General features: G+C 30.2%; 3 long non-coding RNA genes across 3 annotated transcripts; 1 reads left to right on the forward strand and 2 right to left on the reverse strand.

Annotated features, from left to right (window-relative positions):
- Nucleotides 1-519: 519 nt before the first annotated feature.
- LOC108463863 (uncharacterized) lies at nucleotides 520-1,423 on the reverse strand. The gene is made up of 2 exons (XR_001868179.2): nucleotides 993-1,423; nucleotides 520-824 (listed from the first exon to the last, which is right to left on the reverse strand). It is a non-coding gene; the product is annotated as an uncharacterized LOC108463863 (long non-coding RNA).
- Nucleotides 1,424-23,121: 21,698 nt separating this feature from the next.
- On the reverse strand, nucleotides 23,122-23,968 carry LOC128283270 (uncharacterized). Its single transcript, XR_008273617.1, has 2 exons — nucleotides 23,922-23,968; nucleotides 23,122-23,563 (listed from the first exon to the last, which is right to left on the reverse strand). It is a non-coding gene; the product is annotated as an uncharacterized LOC128283270 (long non-coding RNA).
- On the forward strand, nucleotides 23,490-24,316 carry LOC128283281 (uncharacterized). The gene is made up of 2 exons (XR_008273628.1): nucleotides 23,490-23,822; nucleotides 24,076-24,316. It is a non-coding gene; the product is annotated as an uncharacterized LOC128283281 (long non-coding RNA).
- The last annotated feature ends 1,627 nt before the right edge of the window (nucleotides 24,317-25,943 follow it).

Here is a 25,943-nt window from a genome sequence, read left to right on the forward strand (position 1 = left end):
CCTATATATTTTTCTTCTTCTTCTTCTTTTCCTAGCTATATAGTATAATAACATAAGAAATCTTTGTTGATGGTCATAGAATTACTTGAGAAAGGAGATTATAAACTAATTTCTCTTTTGAGTGTCAAACCTTCTAGTGTTGAGTGTAATCTTTGGGTAACCAAAAGCTGTCGGCTTGTTATTGCATGAGCTTGTTTGTGGTTAAGAAATTATAGCATTTATGTTTATATGGTCAAATATTCATAATATTATTGTAAAAACTAAGATAAAAGTTGAGTTCAAGTGAAGCCTTAATATAATTTTAAAATTTATTTATTAATTAAATTTTAAAAATATTGATCACATGTTTTAATGTTTACACTATGATATATATTAATGATACACCTACTATATAGAATAAAAATATTTCTTTTAAAAATTAATTGTTGTTAATGTAAGACCCAATTTGTGCCTGGGCTTACACAAAAAATCAAAAAATAAATAAAAAATAAATCAAAATAAATAAATAAATAACCAAAATAAAGTCCAAATTAATAGTCCATTAAACAAGCCCAAATCAGAGACACAAAATGACCCGAAAAAAGGCCCAATAACTGAAAACACCAGAAACCCTAGAGGTTTCCGGAAAACACCAGCAGTTAGCTATCTCCCCTCACGCCGCAACTAACAGTCGGTCTCCAGCACCACACGTGCGCCACCAGCCCCTCGCGCGCGTCTCCGCTCATGCTTGTGTACAGCAAATAACAGCAAAAAAATGTATTTTTATGTTTATTTTTTATTTTATTTTACTCTGTAAATTCCGCTATAAAAGCCTACGAATGTACCTGTAAAAAACTTACACACACACTGAGAAAATCCAATACTAAGAATTAAAAATCCGAAGGTGATTTTAAATTTTTCTCTTCTGTCCTCAATATTTTTTTCCCTCTTTTAATTTGGCTTGTTTTTAGTTTTTTTTTTAAAAAAAAAAGAAAGGAAAACGAGAAAGTTACCTCTGCTAAATACATTGATGAGATCCCTTGGCTTCTCCGTCAAAATCGGGGTTAGAAATGCGGATCCATAAGTAAAAGTGATTTTTGAGTGTTGATTTTCCATAGAAATAAAGGCCGAACCTACATCAATCACCAATTTTAATGGTGAATTGATGATGAAATAGCCTTAGCAAATGAAGGCCGTTGAGTTGAAACCCTAATAATTGGGTATTCAATTCGTGCTTTGAAGAAATGGCTGATGGCCATTTATTTTCTTTTAGTTTTAGGTGTATAACAAAAACGGCGCCGTCCAAGCTTTGAGGGTCCGCGCACTAACCCGCTGGGCTACCCAGATCCACGCCCTGTCCTCTGAAATGGTCAATTTGCGCGTGAGGTACTTCAATCGCGTCCTGTTTGCTACTTTGTTTTTTTTTTTTTAATTTGACCTTCCAATTTGTGCGTTTTTTCACTTTGATCCACGGTTTAGTGCAGCATTAGGGGTTCGGGATATTTGTAATTTCAGTCCCCACATGTTTGTGCGCTTAGCACATTGATCCTATTTTGCCATTATTTTATTTGTAAATCGGTTCTCCTGTTTTAACCTTGCTTCAATTAAGTCTTATCCACATTTTTATTTACTGCACATAAATTTTTTTCCTACATGCTAGATTATTAATTGTGATATTTTGTTGCTTTGATAATTAAATTTCGTTTTGAAAAGCATTATAATGATCTTTTATTTATTCTATCATTTTAATAATTGGCATATTATTTGTGGTAAAATTTATTTTAGTTTATGAATGCTGTTAATTCTATGATATTTTATTTTTTAATAATGTTTATTCACATATTTTAATTGTTTGTATTCTTTTAAATTCATTTATTTTATGTGTCATTTAAATTGTTATTAAACATATATTTAGTACTTATATTTAATTTACATCCATTGTTAAAGCTATGATATTCTTATACATATAGTTTTTAATAAACTTGTATATAATTGTGTTTTTAAATTTATTACGTATATAATTTATGATAAAATTAGGTTAATCTTATAATTCATATTTTAATTAAATGATATTTTGACATACAATTATTTCTAACATTTTTCACATGTATATAATCCATATTAAATTATTTTTACTATGGTACATGTTATTATTTTCATATAACTTTATGTAAATATTTTTCTATGTATGTATCCTCTTTTAAAGTTATTTATGTGTATAATATATTTCTTTTAAGAACCCTATTTTAAATCATATAATTTATTTATTGTATACACTCTCATATTATCCTTATGGATTATATTTTTATATATATATATATATATATATATATATATATATATATTACCTATATAACTTATATATTTACTTGTTTCTTTCATACCTTATTAATTTCATTTTTTTTAAAAATAATTATACCCAATTTTACTCGTATATACATGTTTCATAAATTTATTTTGTATATTATTTTATATAATGTATTGTCATTCCTTCATATTTAATACATTATTTAAGTTATCATGTGAATTATCAATTTTAAATGAGTTTGTGTTTTAAATATTTCATATATAATTTGATTTGAACTTTGTATTTTATAATAACTATTTCAATAAACATGTATCCTAAGTTTTTATGCAAATTTGTCAACTTATATACGTATTATATGATTATTAATTCATCATTATGTTGAAAATGTCTTATATTGATTTCTAATTCCATTTTATTTCATATATATATATATATATATATATATATATATATTTTTTGTTTTATGCATCATTTTATTTTGTGTCATGTTAATTATAGCGTCGAAACCATTTTTTAGAGGGTTTTGGAAAAACGGGATCGACTTTAAGAAAGATGAAAACGGGAGTTGCCACCAATCTTTTTAAGTGTGATTGGACCACCAAATAAAACATTTTGGTCTACGATTTTTTAGAAAACAGGTTCGGGAGTCGGTTACGTATGAGGAATGATTAACACCCTCGTAACGCCCAAAATTGGTACCAATTCTGTCCTAATGTCGAAACCTTGAAAAGATTTAAAAGTATGACCTCTTTTTTAAAATCTGAATAAATTGAATTGAAAATCGAGATTCTTTTGTTTCAAAAGAATACTATCATCACATCCACCATGTTAGGACACAATGTTTTTAAATTCTCGTAGCTAAGATCATCTTGTGATTTGGAAAATTTGTTTAAAAAGGTATTTTAGGTATTTAGACAAATGAGAAATAGCAACCTAGCATGTTAGGGTACTATTTCCCGAATTTTTAAATACAAAAATATTGCCTTATTTTAAAGAAAAAAAAACCTTTTATTTGAAATTCTTTTAAAATAATGATGCAAGTAATATGTTACAAGATATCAAAATTAAAGCAATATAAATTACATAATACATACCAATATTTCATGCAAATATAATTGATTAAAAACAATAACATAGAATGATGGATAATTGATATGATAAAATTAACATACTAAAACAATGATAAGTAAATATAGAAGAAAATACAAAAAGAGACTAGCAAAACTTAAAAATATACAAAGTAAGTTAAGAAGTAAAATGTTTAAATAACAATTAAAATAAATACGATATTTTAAAAAATGGATATTAAAATAATATAGATATAAAGAAATGATTAAAAAATAATTAATGCTTTGTAAATAGATAAAGAAAAAGTAATTTATGAAATATAATAAAATAATATATATAAAAGTAATGAAACAAAACTTTATATAAAAAAATATTTTAAAATATCATACAATATGTATATATAAATGTAAATAATACATAATTTTTGATAAAAATTTAAAATAATATATGATAATAATATACAAGCTTTAAAATAATACTTATAATACATAAAATAATATATGAAAAGTAATAATATAGAAAAATAAAACAATTTTATATTTATAAAAAGATTTAGAATAAAATAAATAATATATACGAAAAATAATGAATGAAACAATATTATTAAAATAATTCAATATAAAAAAGGGTTTAAGATAAATATATATATATATACAAAATATTGAAATAAATAATAATAATCTAAAAAGAAATAAAGTTAGAATAAAAAATAAAATTTAGAAAGGATTAAATTAGAATAGAAATAAAAATACGATGAAAATTCGAATTTAAAAATAAAAAAGGGTCAAATTAAAATGTGCGCACAAGGAGGGGATTAAAGCGGAAAATATCCCTTTTAGAACGACATCGTTTATGCTTTCTTTTTACAAGAGCCCAAGGACCAAATTAAAATAAAACAAAATATTTGAGCAAAATTAAAAGATAAAATAAACCTAATTTTAAAGGATAAAATGCGGAAGGACCAATTGGGAAATTAGCCCAATAACGAAAACACACGCGATCCTTTGGCCGAGTCGGTCGACACGCGGGTCCTTTTGTTTAAATGACGTCGTTTTAATGCTTATTGAATTAAGCAAAACGATGCTGTTTAATAAAGCTATATAAGCTAAAAACCAAAATTTCATTTCTAAATCATTTTAAAAAAAAAAAAAAAGACGAGCCTAGAATGCTCTCCCCTCCTCGGCCTGAACTCCGGCGACGATTGTCGGCCACCGCTGCACGCGCCTTACGCGCCACCGTACACGGTGGTCGGAGGTTCAAAATTCCTCCCCTTTCCAGGCGAATCATAGGTAAAATCTTTTATTTTTATTTTTTAAATATTCGCGTATGAAATTTTAAAAAGTGGACTGCTTTTCTCTTGATTTTCAAATCTGTTTTTGTCTACTATGTTTTGCATGTATAAAAGAGAAGGAAATGAAATGAATAAAGTTGAAGAACGTTTGAATGACAAAATAAATCACCTCCGTTCTGACTTAAAATGCTGTATTTTATTGTATAATCTTTGTGTATATCCCCCCCTTTACAATGTTTTTGATTCTTGATTTTATAGCCTGAATACATATATAGAAAGTACAATCTTTGATTTCTTTCTTATCCTGCCTTGATCTTTCTTTCCTTTTTGCAGTGCGTGGCGAGATCTTGATGGATTGGTGCGCCGATTATGATGATTACAAAGACGATTGAAGGCCGTCTTTGGCGGGGCTCTTACTGCATTGCTTGTGGCTCTAAGGATTGCTAGGGTTTCTGCCTTGGTGTTTCGAATTTGAGCCCTGTTGAGTTGCTGCTTATTGGGTTTGGGTAGGCTTAGGATTGGGTTGGTCTAGTTAGGTATTTTGGGTAAAGGGTTTAATTTGGTTAATATTTGGGCTATTGAAATCGGGTTAGGGTAATGGGTAATTTAAAATCTGATACTTGGGTCAAAAGGGGTTTAGGCTAAAGGGTATTGGGTTAGTTTAGGGTCTATTGGGCTGGTTATTTATTGGGTTTGTATTTTGGTTTGTAAAAGGACTGTATAAATGGACACTTTGATTTTTTTTAAATTTGGTTTATTTATTTTAAGGCCCGGGCAAAATATGGGTTCTACAGCTGCCCCTCTTTGCTCATTGCTGTGTTAACAGAAATAGAGCAAAGACTAGAAAAGACCCAATTTTTCTCAGGCTTGCCGAGTTTTGAGTTCTTCGATCTGCTCCCCGTCGAATACAGAAAGATAAGATCTATCATTTTGGATCTGCTTCAATGTAAACACATGAAAGTCAGATCTGCTATGTTTTTGACCTGCTCCCTGTCTAATACAGAGATGCCAAATCATTTTGGATCTACTTCAAAGAAGGTCGAATTTGTTATGTCTTTTATCTGCTCCCCGTCTAATACAAAGATGCCAAATCATCTTGGATCTGCTTCAATGAAGGTCAGATCTGCTGTCTCTTCGATCTGCTCCCCGTCTAATACAGAGATGCCAAATCATCTTGGATCTACTTCAATGAAGGTCAGATCTGCTATGTCTTTGATCTACTCTCCGTCGAATATGGAGATGCCAAACCTGTTTCTTCGATTTGTTCTCTGACAGTACAAAGATGCCAAATCATCTTAGATCTACTTTAGCGTAAACACGTGAAAGCCAAATCTACTATGTCTTCGATCTGCTCCTTGTCAACGCAAGGATGCCAAATCATCTTGGATCTACTTCGATGTGAAAACATCCGAAGGTTAGATCTGCTATGTCTTCGATCTGCTCTCCGTCGAATATGGAGATGCCAAATCATCTTGGATCTGCTTCAATGAAGGTCAGATCTGCTATGTCTTCGATCTGTTCTCCGTCAAATATGGAGATGCCAAATTTGTTTCTTCGATTTGTTCTCTGATAGTACAGAGATGCCAAATCATCTTAGATCTGCTTCAGCGTAAACACGTGAAGATCAAATCTACTATGCTTTAGCCTGTTACCCTACTGCTTAGAGGGTTAAGGCGCATCAATCTTCATTGTCCCTTGAAGGACATAACCTGTATAATGCGTATTAGTTCATGCCTAATGATTAGGATGCTATGATCGAAATGAGTCAAGTGCTCCTAATTAAACCTGTTATAATGCAAAATGTTTATGAAAATAACTCCTATTTCAGACGTCATCACTCATTCATCTATCGAGCTTTCCACCTTGTTCTTCTCGACATATCAATCATACTCTGCTCGTATGCCTCGAATCTTCTCCATCAATTTGGTCTACCGTACCATTCCCCGAATGTTATGACCCATTAAAGATGTTTATGAAATGATCCTTTCTTAATATCAATATTGCTTAAAACGTCCAACCACCTTTTGGACTGAAGAAGAAAATCTCTCGAGTATCTCCAACCCATACATATGAGAATTCCTTAAACAATTGTCTTGTTTCAGTTTCTTGTAATATCTAGAATTTTCCAGAGTAATATGCAAAACTTCGTTTGTGAAGATATTTTAGTTCATCTATCATTATTTCAATGCAACATGCTTTATGAATAATGGGAGACAAATAAATTGATCCTGAGGATAATTAGATTTGGACAAATTATTGGAAGGAATGCAAAAAGATTAAACTGAGAACATATCTTTGCAAAGAAAAAGAATCCAAAGATAGTAAATAGGACAAAAATCAGATGCCCCAGATATCACCGCTTGAGCGTCTATACACCAGCTCCATGAACACTTTCTTGAGTTCAACTTGTGTTTAAAAGATCCAAAGTAATTCGTTGATGCCTCAATATGTAACATACTTCACTTCTCGTTGAATCCGATATAGCAAGGTCACCGCATGACTTTCCAAATTTGAGTTGCCCTTTCGGGTTTTCAACTCAAAACCCCTTTGGTCTCAAGGTGCCCTTTACGGGTTTTCACCTTGGCCTCTCCATATTTTTTTTCTTTTTCTTTTCCTTTTTTCCTCTTTTTTTATTTATTATTTTTTTTGAAATAGAAGTCCCAAAGTGCCCTTTGCGGGTTTTCACCTTGGCTTCTCTTCTCCTTCAGACAAAGTACTCTTTGACCGAGTCCAAATTCACTGGATCAGATAAATTCTTCCTATCCATTTCTTTTCAAAATTAGTGCACCTCTAGAGAAAGCCCTCTTCGCAACATATGGCCCTTCCCAATTCGGCATCCCTTTGCATGGGAAGGAACTCTTTCAGCACAAGGTTTCCTTCATGAAATTCTTTTGGACGAACCTTCTTTGTCATAAGTCTGTGTCATCCATTTTTGGTACATTTTCTTAGGATGAATACTTTCAAGTTAAGTTTACTAAAGGTATTCAATTCTTGACTCCATCAAAGCTTGGATGAAAAATCTTAATTCATAAACCTATGAGAAAGAGATTGCCCCAGCAGCAGTCCTGGCTGTTGTTTGTCAAACCCTACAAAAAGATGGTTCAATGATTCTCAGCAGACAAAAATGAAGTTGCTAACTTTATCCTTCAACTTGGAAAACTGAGGTACAGAGATTACTCCCGGAGCATACATCCCACCATGACTTGATGATGTTTCTGAAACATCCCTAATCTTCATAAATTGCCCCCAACTATGAAGCTGGCAAATGAGCATAGCAAATAGGAGCCACAAAAAATATGGCTGTGGTGCTCCTTTGATACATATAGGATAGAGAATGAACAAACTCTTGCAGATCATCAGCCGAAAACCCAGCCTGGTCTAAGAGAACATGATAGTGGGTTTGCCTCGTGATTCCAATCATTCCAGCATGGGTACCAAGGTAAAAATCATTGTTCTTTGGATGGCATACTTTGTTGTCAATGACAGTACCATGTAGCACATTTTCAGGAAATCCCTACTAAAAAAAACTTGGTATGATGGTTTTTTGTACAACAATAACCACAATCTTTAGGGTTCCACTTCTCGTCAATGAACTTGCAAGCCTCAACAACTTGATCAAAACTTGATTGAATTGAGACTCGCTAACCCCATCCCTGAAAATAATGATTTGATCAGGTTTCCTCTTCCCTGAACTTGTATAGAAGTCTAAGAGAGCTTCCTTTATGATACCGTCATCCACTTTGTCAGAAACTATTTTGAAGAAAGAATCTATCATTTTAAGCTTCAGAGACTGTGTACGGCCTGATGCCCCATAGCTGGAAATCAATGGCCACCGCCTGGAGCTAACCATCGCAACTATTGACTGCACATCAAACTGCTCAGGAAAGCCAAACAATGCACCCATTCCAAAGATGATGGTTGGAACCTTTGAAACAACTGGAATTGAAGGTGTTTGCCCCAACGTAAGCATAGAAAGTAAGCGATAGTTTCTTATGCCAATTTTTACCAGTCTCGGTCATCTTCTGTAATTTATTTTTCTTCTTTTTCTTTTCTTTTGGCAACATTTGTTGTACTGTGGTATGGCGCCTTATCTTTGAAAAGACTGTAAACTTTTGGCATTGTGCAATTGGATATGATGTTTTTGTTTTTTTTTTTTTGAAATTCAATGACTATTGACTTTGTAATATTGGCATATGAAGCTATCTCTACCCTTTTAACGGAGCAGTCGACAACCAAGATGAACCATTGTCAACTTGAAACTTTTGACAGGCCCATAACATACATGCCCTATAAGTCTTGGCTCATTAAATTCGGCATTTATGGTATAACTGATGCGATCCCCTTCCATGGTGAACCAACAATGCCCAAGGCTCTTGTTTATCCTAGCCATTATGAATCCTCTTGCTTGTGTTCTTCCGACGTTCCTATGGACATCTATGAATTCCCATAATAGTCCTAACAAGGTCTTGTTTTGTCTCTCTGGTTTTGTACGTTCCAATTTCTCAACCTTTCCTTCCTCTAAGGCTAAATTCTCTACCACCTCTTTATGGGGTAAAATTTGCTGCTCTTCTTGCTTTACTATTTCCAACAAATCAGAAGATAGATTACAATCTCTGTCATCTTCAAAGTACTAAGATTCCTCTAAACACATGTCGCGCTCAAAAAGGAACTCTGAATCTGTAATATCGTTGCCTATGTCATTGATATTTAGGGACCCATTATAGGCACAAAAGAATATATAAGGAATAAATAAATTCAAGCATGATTATTTACATGTTATGAATGCAATTTAGAAAGAATTTTAAAGGTCAAAAGAATATTTATCGGTAAAAGAATGAAAGAATATTTGCTCGCATTGATCATGAAAGATATGTTTTATTGAAACAATGATGTCCGAACATGAGCTTATTTCACAAATGAAACCTTATTGTTTCTAGGCTTTAAAACAATAAGTGTGTTCTAAACATTACTCTAGATTAATCTTTAAATACAAGGATCACCTCCATAATTTCGTTGTTCAAAACATCCCCAAATGTGCAAAGGCTCAACAATTTTTATTTCTTGATTCCTTATTCGGATACGTCATTCAAATCCTCTAACATCAAGTTTTGTTTAAAAGCCCTGAACTTGGCGCATTCTTGGATCCCATGCCCTCTTCTCTTATGGAATTTACCCTTTTATCTAGATGATAGGGTAACAGATTTTCTACTCCAGAGGGACCACCGAAGTTTACAACACCCATCTTAATGAACCTCTCAATTACCTTTTTAAAGGCAGTGCAATTCTCAATCGAAAGTTCTGTGATTCCCGCATGGTATTCGCATTGAGTGCTTGAATCATACCATTTGGGGTATGGGGGATACTACGATTTTAAATGAAAAGGGGCTACTACGTGTGCATCAAATAATCTTTGATATAGCTCCTTATACGACATCTGGATTGGTATAGATGTAAGTTTTTCAGAACTCAGTCTCGAATTGGATTCCTGATGGCTAGTAACTTTTGGCTAGCTTATGGTAATCATTTTCACCTCTTTTTCCTTTTTCTTCATTGCCCTCGAAGTGTTACTTCGGGAGCTCCACTCTCGTATTTTAAAAGCTTCGTGCTATTTTGGAAGCTCCACACATGTCTTCTTCGCTTCTTCAATGGCAACAAGATTGGCTGAATTGCCCCTCGAATTGAGACCTGAGCCTACTGAGTAATTTACTGGTGCCACCATACCGGCCTGATACTGTTGGAGACTGATAGTAACAGGTACCTCGTCTGGTCGAGTTTGGACGCTTATTGGAGTAAAACTTGGAGAATAAACGATGTCCTCAATATCATCCTCAGTGTTGACCACTGGGCTTTTCTTCTTTTCAAGCCCTTCGACTAGTAATTGCCCCAGCTGGCCAATTACATTTCTTTGGAGCTCTAACATTTGATCACGTATATCTTGTTGAATCTTGGTTAGTTGCTCTTGCATCTGTATTTGCCTTTGCTCCAATCTCTCCAACCTTTGTTCCATATCCCCGGTTACCCTCTGAAATTTTTTTTGCCTAATTAGGGTCTTTTTATGAATTTAAATGCATATGACGTGGTGTGATGCAATGCAAATGCATGAATGCAAAAAGGTATCGATTTTGATTCAATTTCATTTTAAAAAACATTATTTAAGGAACAAAAATCTTTTCATAAAACAGATTACAAATATACTTTCGCCCGTAGGCCTAGAGTCTTAACCCTATCCAATAATAATGCTAACTCTCGTCCTTTGTCTAACGATGACTCATACACTATACTCAGCGTTCTAACTTGTATTGCCAAATCCTGTAAGTGTTCAGCAACCTCTCAAATCTGAACTAGAGCCTGTTCCATGACATGATCTCTATCTCTCACTTGATCCCGAAAATGGTGAAGTTCTCTTTTCCATTGTTCTTCTCTCGCCTCGAGCTGCTCAATTCGTAGCTCACAGTCCTGTAGTGCTGCTTCTAACCCTCAAATATTGTGCTTCATTTCCTCGATCTTATCCAAGCTTGCCTTTAATTCGATTGCAGAGTTACGACTTCGGTAATGATGAAGAGACCGTCCAAGTTCAACTACTTTAATCTTTAATCTATGCTTTTCTTTCTGGCTTTCTGCTAAACTCCTTTCTAAGGCTTGATTCTGTGCTTGCATCTCTTGAAACTTTTTCTCTCAATGATCAGCTCTGGTTCTCTCTTACTGAATCTCTTGCTGCCATTGCTTTGAAGTCTTTCCCAACCCAGATTTTTCATTGACAACTGTATCTTCTTATAGTTCTCTTTCAGATCATCTCGGTCTTCTTCGACTTTGCTCTTTTCCTTTCTTACTTTTTCAACCTCAATCTTTTGAACGTCGACGTCTAGGCTCAAATACATCTTTTCCTCTTCTAGTTTCTCGATATTCTTCCCAAGCTCCAAATTTTTTCTCTCGAAATCTTGTTTCATGACGTCTAATTCTGATGGAACTACTCGTAAGCTTTCCTCCAATGATCTAGCAAATAAGGAAGATCTCCATAGTTCTGGTAGAACAACTACCTAACCTTGTCATCCCACTGGGCCCAAATGTCCTTCATCTCCTGAAAATCATTCTGTGTCAAACTGATATGAGTAAAGTCCCACAACTCCAATGTATATCCCTCAATGACACTATCTCCTTTCTCTAACTAGGTTTTCTCTGACCACGCACAAACGGAAAAGTTGTTCTCTACTTTATTAAGATATTCATTCCTCATTACAAAACTTCCTAACTCAGAAATCGAACCTTGAATCGACACGTTTTAATGATGAATGACATGCGATGATGACAAAAAAAAAACAAGTCAGTATCATATAAAAAGATGTAATAAACAAGCACTTATAAAGGTAGGTACTAAAGGTCATCACCATACTACCTAGGGCAAGCACTTAAAGTTCACTATATGTAGTTTGGTTCTAAAGCAAGGGTACCTAAACCAGCAGATTCCTCGATCCTCACCCATTATAGGCTTATATGGACCAAGTTCGGTTATGTGGAGATGAAAATCTCACGAAGACATAGGTACGGATGTATCCCGGAAGTAATCCACTAACTCATGCGAAGGTGAAAACCTCACGAAAGCTTAGTTTCTCACTCCCACCTAAGGGTGTGACCACAACGGTCATGTAATGCAATGTGTGCGAAAAAGTAACAACCATATGCAGCAAACACATGTAAAAAGGATCATATTTTTCAATCAAGTTTTCAAATTTTGACAAGAGGATAGAAATTAGTCAATTTTACGGCTTAACTCTCTTATTAGTCCCCAGCGGAGTCGCCAAGCTGTCGAAACCATTTTTTAGAGGGTTTTGGAAAAACGGGATCGACTTTAAGAAAGATGAAAACGGGAGTCGCCACCAATCTTTTTAAGTGTGATTGGACCACCAAATAAAACATTTTGGTCTACGATTTTTTAGAAAACAGGTTCGGGAGTCGGTTATGTATGAGGAAGGATTAGCACCCTCGTAACGCCCAAAATTGGTACCAATTGATTGATTTTCTGTCTTAATGTCGAAACCTTGAAAAGATTTAAAAGTATGACCTCTTTTTTAAAATCTGAATAAATTGAATTGAAAATCGAGATTCTTTTGTTTCAAAAGAATACTATCATCACATCCAACATGTTAGGACACAATGTTTTTAAATTCTCGTAGCTAAGATCATCTCGTGATTTGGAAAATTTGTTTAAAAAGGTATTTTAGGTATTTAGACAAACGAGAAATCGCAACCTAGCATGTTAGGGTACTATTTCCCGAATTTTTAAATACAAAAATATTGCATTATTTTAAAGAAAAAAACCTTTTATTTGAAATTCTTTTAAAATAATGATGCAAGTAATATGTTACAAGATATCAAAATTAAAGCAATATAAATTACATAATACATACCAATATTTCATGCAAATATAATTGATTAAAAACAATAACATAGAATGATGGATAATTGATATGATAAAATTAACATACTAAAACAATGATAAGTAAATATAGAAGAAAATACAAAAGAGACTAGCAAAACTTAAAAATATACAAAGTAAGTTAAGAAGTAAAATGTTTAAATAACAATTAAAATAAATACGATATTTTAAAAAATGGATATTAAAATAATATAGATATAAAGAAATGATTAAAAAATAATTAATGCTTTGTAAATAAATAAAGAAAAAGTAATTTATGAAATATAATAAAATAATATATATAAAAGTAATGAAACAAAACTTTATATAAAAAAATATTTTAAAATATCATACAATATGTATATATAAATGTAAAATAATACATAATTTTTGATAAAAAATTTAAAATAATATATGATAATAATATACAAGCTTTAAAATAATACTTATAATACATAAAATAATATATGAAAAGTAATAATATAGAAAAATAAAACAATTTTATATTTATAAAAAATTTAGAATAAAATAAATAATATATACGAAAAATAATGAATGAAACAATATTATTAAAATAATTCAATATAAAAAAGGGTTTAAGATAAATATATATATATACAAAATATTGAAATAAATAATAATAATCTAAAAGAAATAAAGTTAGAATAAAAAATAAAATTTAGAAAGGATTAAATTAGAATAGAAATAAAAATACAGATGAAAATTCAGAATTTAAAAAATAAAAAAAGGGTCAAATTAAAATGTGCGCACAAGGAGGGGGATTAAAACGGAAAATATCCCCTTTTAGAACGACATTGTTTATGCGCTTTCTTTTTTACAAGAGCCCAATGACCAAATTAAAATAAAAACAAAATATTTGAGCAAAATTAAAAGATAAAATAAACCTAATTTTAAAGGAAAATGCGGAAGGACCAATTGGGAAATTAGCCCAATAACAGAAAACACGCGGATCCTTTGGCCGAGTCGGGTCAACACGCGGGTCCTTTTGTTTAAATGACGCCGTTTTAATGCTTATTGAATTAAGCAAAACGATGCCGTTTAATCAAGCTATATAAGCTAAAAAAACCAAAAAATTCATTTCTAAATCATTTTAAAAAAAAAAACAAAAGAGACGAGCCTAGAATGCTCTCCCCCTCCTCAGCCTGAACTCCGGCGACGATTGTCGGCCACCGCTGCACGCGCCTCACGAGCCTAGAATCTTTTTTTGTTTTGTGCATCATTTTATTTTGTGTCATGTTAATTATAGTGTATATTATTTTTGTATTAATTATTCACTATCCATGCTTAAAGAATGTTGGGTTACATCATACTTAAAATAATTGTATATAATTTTTAGATGTATTAAGTGAGGTTTATTATACTTTGTGTGTATTATTCCATGTTCATTAACCTTTTTTATATATATATTTGTTTTGTTACAATACATTAGGTATTTCATCTATTTTAAAACAAATAAACGTATTTTGAGCAAATTCTCTATTTTTCTGCCATTCAAAAATTCTGAAATAAGACAATATCTAATATTTGGGGAATTCGAAAAATCGTGCTCAATCGTACTGGGTATGACTTTTTCGGTGAACTAAATATTTGGATAACCTTTTATAATTTAGTGTATCAGTTTTCAAAAGTCAAAATTCAATCGTATTCTTAAAGGTATAAAGGATCATATTCAATTGTGCTAGGTATGATACCGCATATCTTTAAAACGAGAGAATTTTGACCGCTAATTTGAGCTATTCAAACATTTAAAAAAAGTCGTACTTCGGAAAATCTTTTCTTTTAAAACTTTTGATATAAGGACAGCATCAAATCAATTTGGTGCCAATTTTTGGGCGTAATGAGGGTGCTAACCCTTCCTCATGCGTAACCGACTCCTGAACCCTTCCTCATGCGTAATCGACTCCTGAACCCCTTTTTTTGATTTTACATGAACCAAATTTATTTTTCATTGAATAAAGCGTTTTAGTAGGTGGTCCAATCACACCTAAATCAGGAGATTGGTGGCGACTCCACATTTTTGTTTTGTTTAGGTGTGATTGGACCACCTACTAAAACGCTTTATTATTTTTATTATTACTATTACTGTTACATTATTACTATTATTATTATTATTATTATATTTTTCTTTTGTATTTACTTATACGTTGTTATTATTATTATATTAATTAATTGAATATTATTATTACCATTATTATTTTCCTTTTTATTTTTATTTATTTACTTGTCATTATTGTCATATTATTAAATTAATTAGTTTCACATTATTATTGCTATTATATTTCTTTTTTATATTTATTTACATAATATCTTAAATACATTGATTCTATTTTATCATATTATATATATTTATTCATATTCTTTTGTCTGATTACAAGCCTTAGATTTTTCATTGTTTATATTATGATTCATATTATCCTCATTATTATTATTATTATTATTAGAACCCTTTTACATCCCATCTATCCATATGGTTTTTTAGTGTTTTTTTTGTTTTTTTTATCTTATTTTATTTTTAGCTTTTGCTCGTTATTTTTCTTTTTATCTGTAATCAGCTTGTCTGTTTCGTCAATTCATTCTCGTCTTTCTCGTTATTTTTTTAACGCATTTATTTTGTTACGCATATTATCGTCGTTGATTTATTTTCATAACAAATTTGTGTTACATTAATTTTACTCGATACATAAATTATGTTTTCTAAAATAAGTGATATTTCGTATTTTGAGATTCGAAAAATTGTACTTTACTCACGGGGTTTCGACTTTCTTGATAAATCCAAATACCGAATATTTTCAAAACATAAATCTTTAAATATTCTCGTTCTAACTTACGAAATATGATTTCTTTCTAAAACCGAGATAATCAAATATCTTTGAAAAATAAATAATTTTCAATGTTTATTCTCGTTTCGGGGATTTAAAATAATGTGTCCTAACTTACGGGACATAATTCTTTTTCTCGATTAACGTCAAACACACCTTTTTCTCAAAAAAAATTTTCAATTAAGCAATAATTTAACGATGGATCGTATTTTTCTTCAAAATTCTCAATTTTCGACACTAAGACACTAATTAATCAACTAGGTACCAATTTTGGGCGTTACGAGGGTGCTAATCCTTCCTTGTTCGTAACTGACTCCCGAACCTGTCTTTCTAAATTTTATGGATCAAATTCGTTGTTTAAATAAATCAAAACATTTATTAAAAATAACCACTTTTACGAGGTTACTTGATCATACCTCATCAAAAAAGATTGGTGGCGACTCCCATGTTTTCATTTTCAAAATCAAGTCAACCCTGTTTTTCAAAAAAATGGCTGTGACACTACTAGGTCGAAGTATTCATCCTAAATGAATCATAAAGGTACAATATTGATTAAGTGTTTATTACTTTAGATAACACAACTAAGTTCTTATTTTTGAATTTTTTTTTAAAACTCTGGTTTTCCCTTAAACCTATTTTTTACTGCGTTTTCCAAACCCGATCTCTCAACAAATTCTTCTATTGATTGTCACTTTACAAGGAAGGGCCTCACTAAGAATTTTCCATATAAACAAAATCACCTTATATGGGAGTTTATAGGACCAAAAGAAAATTCCATACCTTTTCTATAAGGTACTAGTTGTGCACGTATGATACTCCAACTTGCTCATTTAGAGCTTGAAAGTAGGTCGATTTAACAAAGAACTCATCATCATTTGTGTGTATCCACATCGCTTTTGGAGGTCCCTCAATCAATAGCTTTGAACTAGTAGGGTTCTGTCATATCAAATTCTCAAGAGACACATCATTACCTATATAGTTGTGCGCCACTCCTCTATTAACTATAGACCATCCACTCTAGTTTTGCCATGAAATGTTATCTTTTATTACCAATAATCCCCTTGATTTTTCCTCTATTTAAAGGAAGCTTTCCCTTGTGCAATATTTTTTTATCAAAGTGTTAGCTTCTAAGGATCAACTCAAGATCGCCTATAGGGAAGTTGAATAGGCCTTTGAGATGTTGTGGTGGAAGCAATAAAGATTGTGCAAAAAAGAGCACAAGAATTTATAGTGGTTCGACCCCAATTGCCTTTGAGAATAAGGTTTAACCTTATAATCTCCCTTAAGATTTATACCCCCAAATCTTAAGATACAACTCCCTTAAGGTTTCTACCCAAACCTTAAGAATTAACCCTCTCTCAAAGAGAAACAAATAAACAAACAAAGAAATAATCCTTACAAGATCAAGATGTTTTCCAATTAAGCACAAATACAAAGAACACTTGAGCTAAATGAATACAATGAAAGCTCACAAGTGTTTACAAGAAAAGGTATGAAAGAATTAAGCTCTAGGTTATTTTGATTTATCTTTAAGCTTTGCACATTGCTCTTCTTATTACTAAACCTTTGGGAGATTGTATTTATACCCACTAATTGATTTCCAACAGTTGTGGTTGTTGTAGAAGTGAATATAACCATTGGGGATGAAATACCAGGTCATTAACTTCACTTGCAGCAACGAGTATCGATACCTATTAAGAGAGTATCGATATTTTTTAAGATTAATGTATTGATTTCAATGACTGTTGGAGAAGGAATATCGATACCTGAGGGATTTATCGATACTTTTATGAAAAGTATCAATACCAGATCGATACCTAGTAGAGGTTACAAATTTTAGAATGTCAATTTGGTATCGATTAACAAAGGAGTATCGATATCTTGTAGAATATCGATACTTAGACAAAAAAAATATCGATACTTTTTGTCCTAGAGCAATTCTAATTTGTTCGAAAATGATTAAAACATATTTGAAAATGTTTGACTCAATTAAAACCATTTCAACTTGATTTAATGAAATTGCTCAACTTTACTTTTATTCAAAAACACTTTAATTTGTTATATCAAAACATATTATCCAATAAGACTTAGTTTAACACAAAATTTCTTAAATCAACAATAATTCCCATTAGTGATTCTCCCTTCTAACAAGTTTGGCCAATAATGCTTTGTTCATTGCTTGCATGTTTCAAATCCTAAGACCACCTATGGATTTGTTTGAGCAGATTTATCCAATAATTCCCATTAGTGATTCTCCTAACAAGTTTGGCCAACTTGAGTTTGTGTTCATCTAACACATATCATCAACCTATAGCACATTATATATAGTATAGATTATTAAGTTAAAACATATAATCTTAGATAAATAAAAAAAGTAATAAAGCTTAATCAATATTAATGTTTTAATACTTTTTTAATTATAACTATACTATATATTTAAACTTTTGGTATTATGAATTAATCCGACCCAACTAAATTAGAAAAATAAAAGGAAATCAAATTAAATACTACTTTAGATAATTGGAGATAGGATATAAAGTTAATATAATAATTATTAAATATTTTCTAACGAAACAAAATCCAAGATGAGTTAAAACGAAAGCTAAAAAACTCATTTTACAAATTCAACGTAATATTTTCTCATTAGTATTTTTATTACTTTTATTAGCTGTCGAAACCCTTTTTTTTATTTTAAAAACAATGGGGATCGACTTTTGAAAACAAAAATGTGGAGTCGCCACCAATCTCTTGATTTAGGTGTGATTGGACCACCTACTAAAACGCTTTATTCAATGAAAAATAAATTTGGTTCATGTAAAATCAAAAAAAGGGTTCGAGAGTCGGTTACGCATGAGGAAGGGTTAGCACCCTCATTACGCCCAAAAATTGGTACCAAATTGATTTGATGTTGTCCTTATATCAAAAGTTTTAAAAGAAAAGATTTTCCGAAGTATGATTTTTTTAAATGTTTGAATAGCTCAAATTAGCGGTCAAAATTCTCTCGTTTTAAAGATATGCGATATCATACCCAGCACGATTGAATATTATCCTTTATACCTTTAAGAATACGATTGAATTTTGACTTTTGAAAACTGGTACACTAAATTATAAAAGGTTATCCAAATATTTAGTTCACCGAAAAAGTCATACCCAGTATAGTTGAGCACGATTTTTCGAATTCCCCAAATATTAGATATTGTCTTATTTCAGAATTTTTGAATGGCAGAAAAATTGAGAATTTGCTCAAAAATACGTTTATTTGTTTTAAAATAGATGAAATACCTAATGTATTGTAACAAAACAAATATATATATAAAAAGGTTAATGAACATGGAATAATATACACAAAGTACAATAAACCTCACTTAATACATCTAAAATTATATACAATTATTTTAAGTATGATGTAACCCAATATTCTTTAAGCATGATAGTGAATAATTAATACAAAATAATATACACTATATGTAGAACCCATATTTTGCCCGGGCCTTAAAATAAATAAATCAAATTTTAAAAAAATCAAAGTGTCCATTTATACAGTCCTTTTACAAACCAAAATACAAACCCAATAAATAACCAATTTAATAGACCCTAAACTAACCCAATACCCTTTAGCCTAAACCCTTTTGACCCAAGTATCAGATTTTAAATTACCCATTACCCTAACCCGATTTCAATAGCCCAAATATTAACCAAATTAAACCCTTTACCCAAAATACCTAACTAGACCAACCCAATCCTAAGCCTACCCAAACCCAATAAGCAGCAACTCAACAGGGCTCAAATTCGAAACACCAAGGCAGAAACCCTAGCAATCCTTAGAGCCACAAACAGCAGGCAAGAGCCCCGCCCAGCACGGCCTTCAATCGTGCTGTAATCATCGCAATCGGCGCACCAATCCACCGAAGATCTCGCCACAGACCTGCAAAAAAGGAAAGAAAGACCGGGCAGGATAAGAAAGAAATCAAAGATTGTACTTTCTATATATGTATTCAGGCTATAAAATCAAGAATCAAAAACATTGTAAAGGGGGGGATATACACAAAGATTATACAATAAAATACAGCATTTTAAGTCAGAACGGAGGTGATTTATTTTGTCATTCAAACGTTCTTCAACTTTATTCATTTCATTTCCTTCTCTTTTATACATGCAAAACATAGTAGACAAAAACAGATTTGAAAATCAAGAGAAAAGCAGTCCACTTTTTAAAATTTCATACGCGAATATTTAAAAAATAAAAATAAAAGATTTTACCTATGATTCGCCTGGAAAGGGGAGGAATTTTGAACCTCCGACCACCGTGTACGGTGGCGCGTAAGGCGCGTGCAGCGGTGGCCGACAATCGTCGCCGGAGTTCAGGCCGAGGAGGGGGAGAGCATTCTAGGCTCGTCTCTTTTGTTTTTTTTTTTAAAATGATTTAGAAATGAAATTTTTGGTTTTTTTAGCTTATATAGCTTTATTAAACGGCATCGTTTTGCTTAATTCAATAAGCATTAAAACGGCGTCATTTAAACAAAAGGACCCGCGTGTCGACCCGACTCGGCCAAAGGATCCGCGTGTTTTCTGTTATTGGGCTAATTTCCCAATTGGTCCTTCCGCATTTTTATCCTTTAAAATTAGGTTTATTTTATCTTTTAATTTTGCTCAAATATTTTGTTTTTATTTTAATTTGGTCCTTGGGCTCTTGTAAAAAAGAAAGCGCATAAACGATGTCGTTCTAAAAGGGGATATTTTCCGTTTTAATCCCCCTCCTTGTGCGCACATTTTAATTTGACCCTTTTTTTATTTTTTAAATTCTGAATTTTCATCTGTATTTTTATTTCTATTCTAATTTAATCCTTTCTAAATTTTATTTTTTTATTCTAACTTTATTTCTTTTTAGATTATTATTATTTATTTCAATATTTTGTATATATATATATATTTATCTTAAACCCTTTTTTATATTGAATTATTTTAATAATATTGTTTCATTCATTATTTTTCGTATATATTATTTATTTTATTCTAAATCTTTTATAAATATAAAATTGTTTTATTTTTCTATATTATTACTTTTCATATATTATTTTATGTATTATAAGTATTATTTTAAAGCTTGTATATTATTATCATATATTATTTTAAATTTTTATCAAAAATTATGTATTATTTTACATTTATATATACATATTGTATGATATTTTAAAATATTTTTTTATATAAAGTTTTGTTTCATTACTTTTATATATATTATTTTATTATATTTCATAAATTACTTTTCTTTATCTATTTACAAAGCATTAATTATTTTTTAATCATTTCTTTATATCTATATTATTTTAATATCCATTTTTTAAAATATCGTATTTATTTTAATTGTTATTTAAACATTTTACTTCTTAACTTACTTTGTATATTTTTAAGTTTTGCTAGTCTCTTTTGTATTTTCTTCTATATTTACTTATCATTGTTTTAGTATGTTAATTTTATCATATCAATTATCCATCATTCTATGTTATTGTTTTTAATCAATTATATTTGCATGAAATATTGGTATGTATTATGTAATTTATATTGCTTTAATTTTGATATCTTGTAACATATTACTTGCATCATTATTTTAAAAGAATTTCAAATAAAAGGTTTTTTTCTTTAAAATAAGGCAATATTTTTGTATTTAAAATTAGGAAATAGTACCCTAACATGCTAGGTTGCTATTTCTCATTTGTCTAAATACCTAAAATACCTTTTTAAACAAATTTTCCAAATCACAAGATGATCTTAGCTACGAGAATTTAAAAACATTGTGTCCTAACATGGTGGATGTGATGATAGTATTCTTTTGAAACAAAAGAATCTCGATTTTCAATTCAATTTATTCAGATTTTAAAAAAGAGGTCATACTTTTAAATCTTTTCAAGGTTTCGACATTAGGACAGAATTGGTACCAATTTTGGGCGTTACGAGGTGTTAATCATTCCTCATACGTAACCGACTCCGAACACATTTTCTAAAAATCGTAGACCAAAATGTTTTATTTGGTGGTCCAATCACACTTAAAAAGATTGGTGGCAACTCCGGTTTTCATCTTTCTTAAAGTCGATCCCGTTTTTCCAAAACCCTCTAAAAAATGGTTTCGACGCTATAATTAACATGACACAAAATAAAATGATGCATAAAACAAAAAAGATATATATATATATATATATATATATATATGAAATAAAATGGAATTAGAAATCAATATAAGACATTTTCAACATAATGATGAATTAATAATCATATAATACGTATATAAGTTGACAAATTTGCATAAAAACTTAGGATACATGTTTATTGAAATAGTTATTATAAAATACAAAGTTCAAATCAAATTATATATGAAATATTTAAAACACAAACTCATTTAAAATTGATAATTCACATGATAACTTAAATAATGTATTAAATATGAAGGAATGACAATACATTATATAAAATAATATACAAAATAAATTTATGAAACATGTATATACGAGTAAAATTGGGTATAATTATTTTTAAAAAAAATGAAATTAATAAGGTATGAAAGAAACGAAGTAAATATATAAGTTATATAGGTAACAATATATATATATATATATATATATATATATATATATAAAAATATAATCCATAAGGATAATATGAGAGTGTATACAATAAATAAATTATATGATTTAAAATAGGGTTCTTAAAAGAAATATATTATACACATAAATAACTTTAAAAGAGGATACATACATAGAAAAATATTTACATAAAGTTATATGAAAATAATAACATGTACCATAGTAAAAATAATTTAATATGGATTATATACATGTGAAAAATGTTAGAAATAATTGTATGTCAAAATATCATTTAATTAAAATATGAATTATAAGATTAACCTAATTTTATCATAAATTATATACGTAATAAATTTAAAAACACAATTATATACAAGTTTATTAAAAACTATATGTATAAGAATATCATAGCTTTAACAATGGATGTAAATTAAATATAAGTACTAAATATATGTTTAATAACAATTTAAATGACACATAAAATAAATGAATTTAAAAAGAATACAAACAATTAAAATATGTGAATAAACATTATTAAAAAATAAAATATCATAGAATTAACAGCATTCATAAACTAAAATAAATTTTACCACAAATAATATGCCAATTATTAAAATGATAGAATAAATAAAAGATCATTATAATGCTTTTCAAAACGAAATTTAATTATCAAAGCAACAAAATATCACAATTAATAATCTAGCATGTAGGAAAAAAATTTATGTGCAGTAAATAAAAATGTGGATAAGACTTAATTGAAGCAAGGTTAAAACAGGAGAACCGATTTACAAATAAAATAATGGCAAAATAGGATCAATGTGCTAAGCGCACAAACATGTGGGGACTGAAATTACAAATATCCCGAACCCCTAATGCTGCACTAAACCGTGGATCAAAGTGAAAAAACGCACAAATTGGAAGGTCAAATTAAAAAAAAAAAAACAAAGTAGCAAACAGGACGCGATTGAAGTACCTCACGCGCAAATTGACCATTTCAGAGGACAGGGCGTGGATCTGGGTAGCCCAGCGGGTTAGTGCGCGGACCCTCAAAGCTTGGACGGCGCCGTTTTTGTTATACACCTAAAACTAAAAGAAAATAAATGGCCATCAGCCATTTCTTCAAAGCACGAATTGAATACCCAATTATTAGGGTTTCAACTCAACGGCCTTCATTTGCTAAGGCTATTTCATCATCAATTCACCATTAAAATTGGTGATTGATGTAGGTTCGGCCTTTATTTCTATGGAAAATCAACACTCAAAATCACTTTTACTTATGGATCCGCATTTCTAACCCCGATTTTGACGGAGAAGCCAAGGGATCTCATCAATGTATTTAGCAGAGGTAACTTTCTCGTTTTCCTTTCTTTTTTTTAAAAAAACTAAAAACAAGCCAAATTAAAGAGGAAAAAATATTGAGGACAGAAGAAAAATTTAAAATCACCTTCGGATTTTTAATTCTTAGTATTGGATTTTCTCAGTGTGTGTGTAAGTTTTTACAGGTACATTCGTAGGCTTTTATAGCGGAATTTACAGAGTAAAATAAAATAAAAATAAACATAAAAATACATTTTTTGCTGTTATTTGCTGTACACAAGCATGAGCGGAGACGCGCGCGAGGGCTGGTGGCGCACGTGTGGTGCTGGAGACCGACTGTTAGTTGCGGCGTGAGGGAGATAGCTAACTGCTGGTGTTTTCCGGAAACCTCTAGGGTTTCTGGTGTTTTCAGTTATTGGGCCTTTTTCGGGTCATTTTGTGTCTCTGATTTGGGCTTGTTTAATGGACTATTAATTTGGACTTTATTTTGGTTATTTATTTATTTATTTTGATTTATTTTTATTTATTTTTGATTTTTGTGTAAGCCCAGGCACAAATTGGGTCTTACATTAACAACAATTAATTTTTAAAAGAAATATTTTTATTCTATATAGTAGGTGTATCATTAATATATATCATAGTGTAAACATTAAAACATGTGATCAATATTTTTAAAATTTAATTAATAAATAAATTTTAAAATTATATTAAACTTCACTTCAACTCAACTTTTATCTTAGTTTTTACAATAATATTATGAATATTTGACCATATAAACATAAATGCTATAATTTCTTAACCACAAACAAGCTCATGCAATAACAAGCCGACAGCTTTTGGTTACCCAAAGATTACACTCAACACTAGAAGGTTTGACACTCAAAAGAGAAATTAGTTTATAATCTCCTTTCTCAAGTAATTCTATGACCATCAACAAAGATTTCTTATGTTATTATACTATATAGCTAGGAAAAGAAGAAGAAGAAGAAAAAATATATAGGAAAATGGGTTTTGGTTAGTAGTTTTATATTGGCTAAAATATTAAAATTATTTACTTCAATTTTCCTTTTAAAAAATAAAATAAATTTTTGTAACTCGATGTTAATTACTTTTGTTAGATTATCATATGAAAAAAAACCCATAATTTAAGCTTTTATTTCAACGGTTCATTTAGCTATAATAATTTAGAAAATTAAAGGCTTATCCGACTATATTTTAAACTTTTAAATTATTTTTGAGTATAATTTAAAAGATTAAGTGTGTTTTTTTATAAATAATTTTATTATAGGTTTTGATCATATTTGCTTACAATGCTTAGAACTATCTATAATCCATCCTCAACCCATAAATAAGAGGATAATACGTTTCAACGCATTTGAACTCATGTTCTCTTACATTGGCAACAATACTTGTACCAATCAAGCTAAGACTCAACCCACAAATATTAAGTGATTATTAAGGCGTAATAAAAGTATATAAATTTATTAAAATAAAATAAAAATTAATGAATTTTTTATTAATTTAGCCATTTATATTAAAACCAAACCTTTCTACTTAATTAAATTAATTACTCCCCATGCAAAAAGTATTTAAGTTCAAGATGTTAGGTTGTAACTTTTTGTTGTTAATTATATTGAAATTAAAGGTTGGAGGACTTACCTTTGTTTATTTATTTATTATATTTATTTATATTAATTTGATTTGATTTTATAATTATTTAGACATACCTTTATATTGTCTCTAAAAACTATATTTTGTGCAAGTCTGCATGACAAAAAGCTACCATTAATAGTATCAATTTGTGATTATGCGATGGAAATTGAGCGCCTATCATTTTATAATAAATAGATAGACACAACTTAGGGCTAGCAAATCTGATATATATATATATATATATACCCACAAAGTGCTTTCTATTTGATTAAATTCTATTTCATTAAATTGATACACAGTATCCTATATTTGCAATAAGTTTAAATTTTAAATTTTGCAATTTTTCTTTTATATAAGAACTATTTATACATTCTTTTCAATTCTTAAATAAGAGGATAAGTATAGTTTAACGTATTCGAACTTAGATTTTTCATATTATTAATAATATTAATGCCAACTAAATTAACAGATTTGTCTTTTCTTTTTTTTTTCTCTA

The sequence above is a fragment of the Gossypium arboreum genome, chromosome 2, assembly GCF_025698485.1.
Source record: "Gossypium arboreum isolate Shixiya-1 chromosome 2, ASM2569848v2, whole genome shotgun sequence".
NCBI classification, from domain to species: Eukaryota; Viridiplantae; Streptophyta; class Magnoliopsida; order Malvales; family Malvaceae; genus Gossypium; species Gossypium arboreum.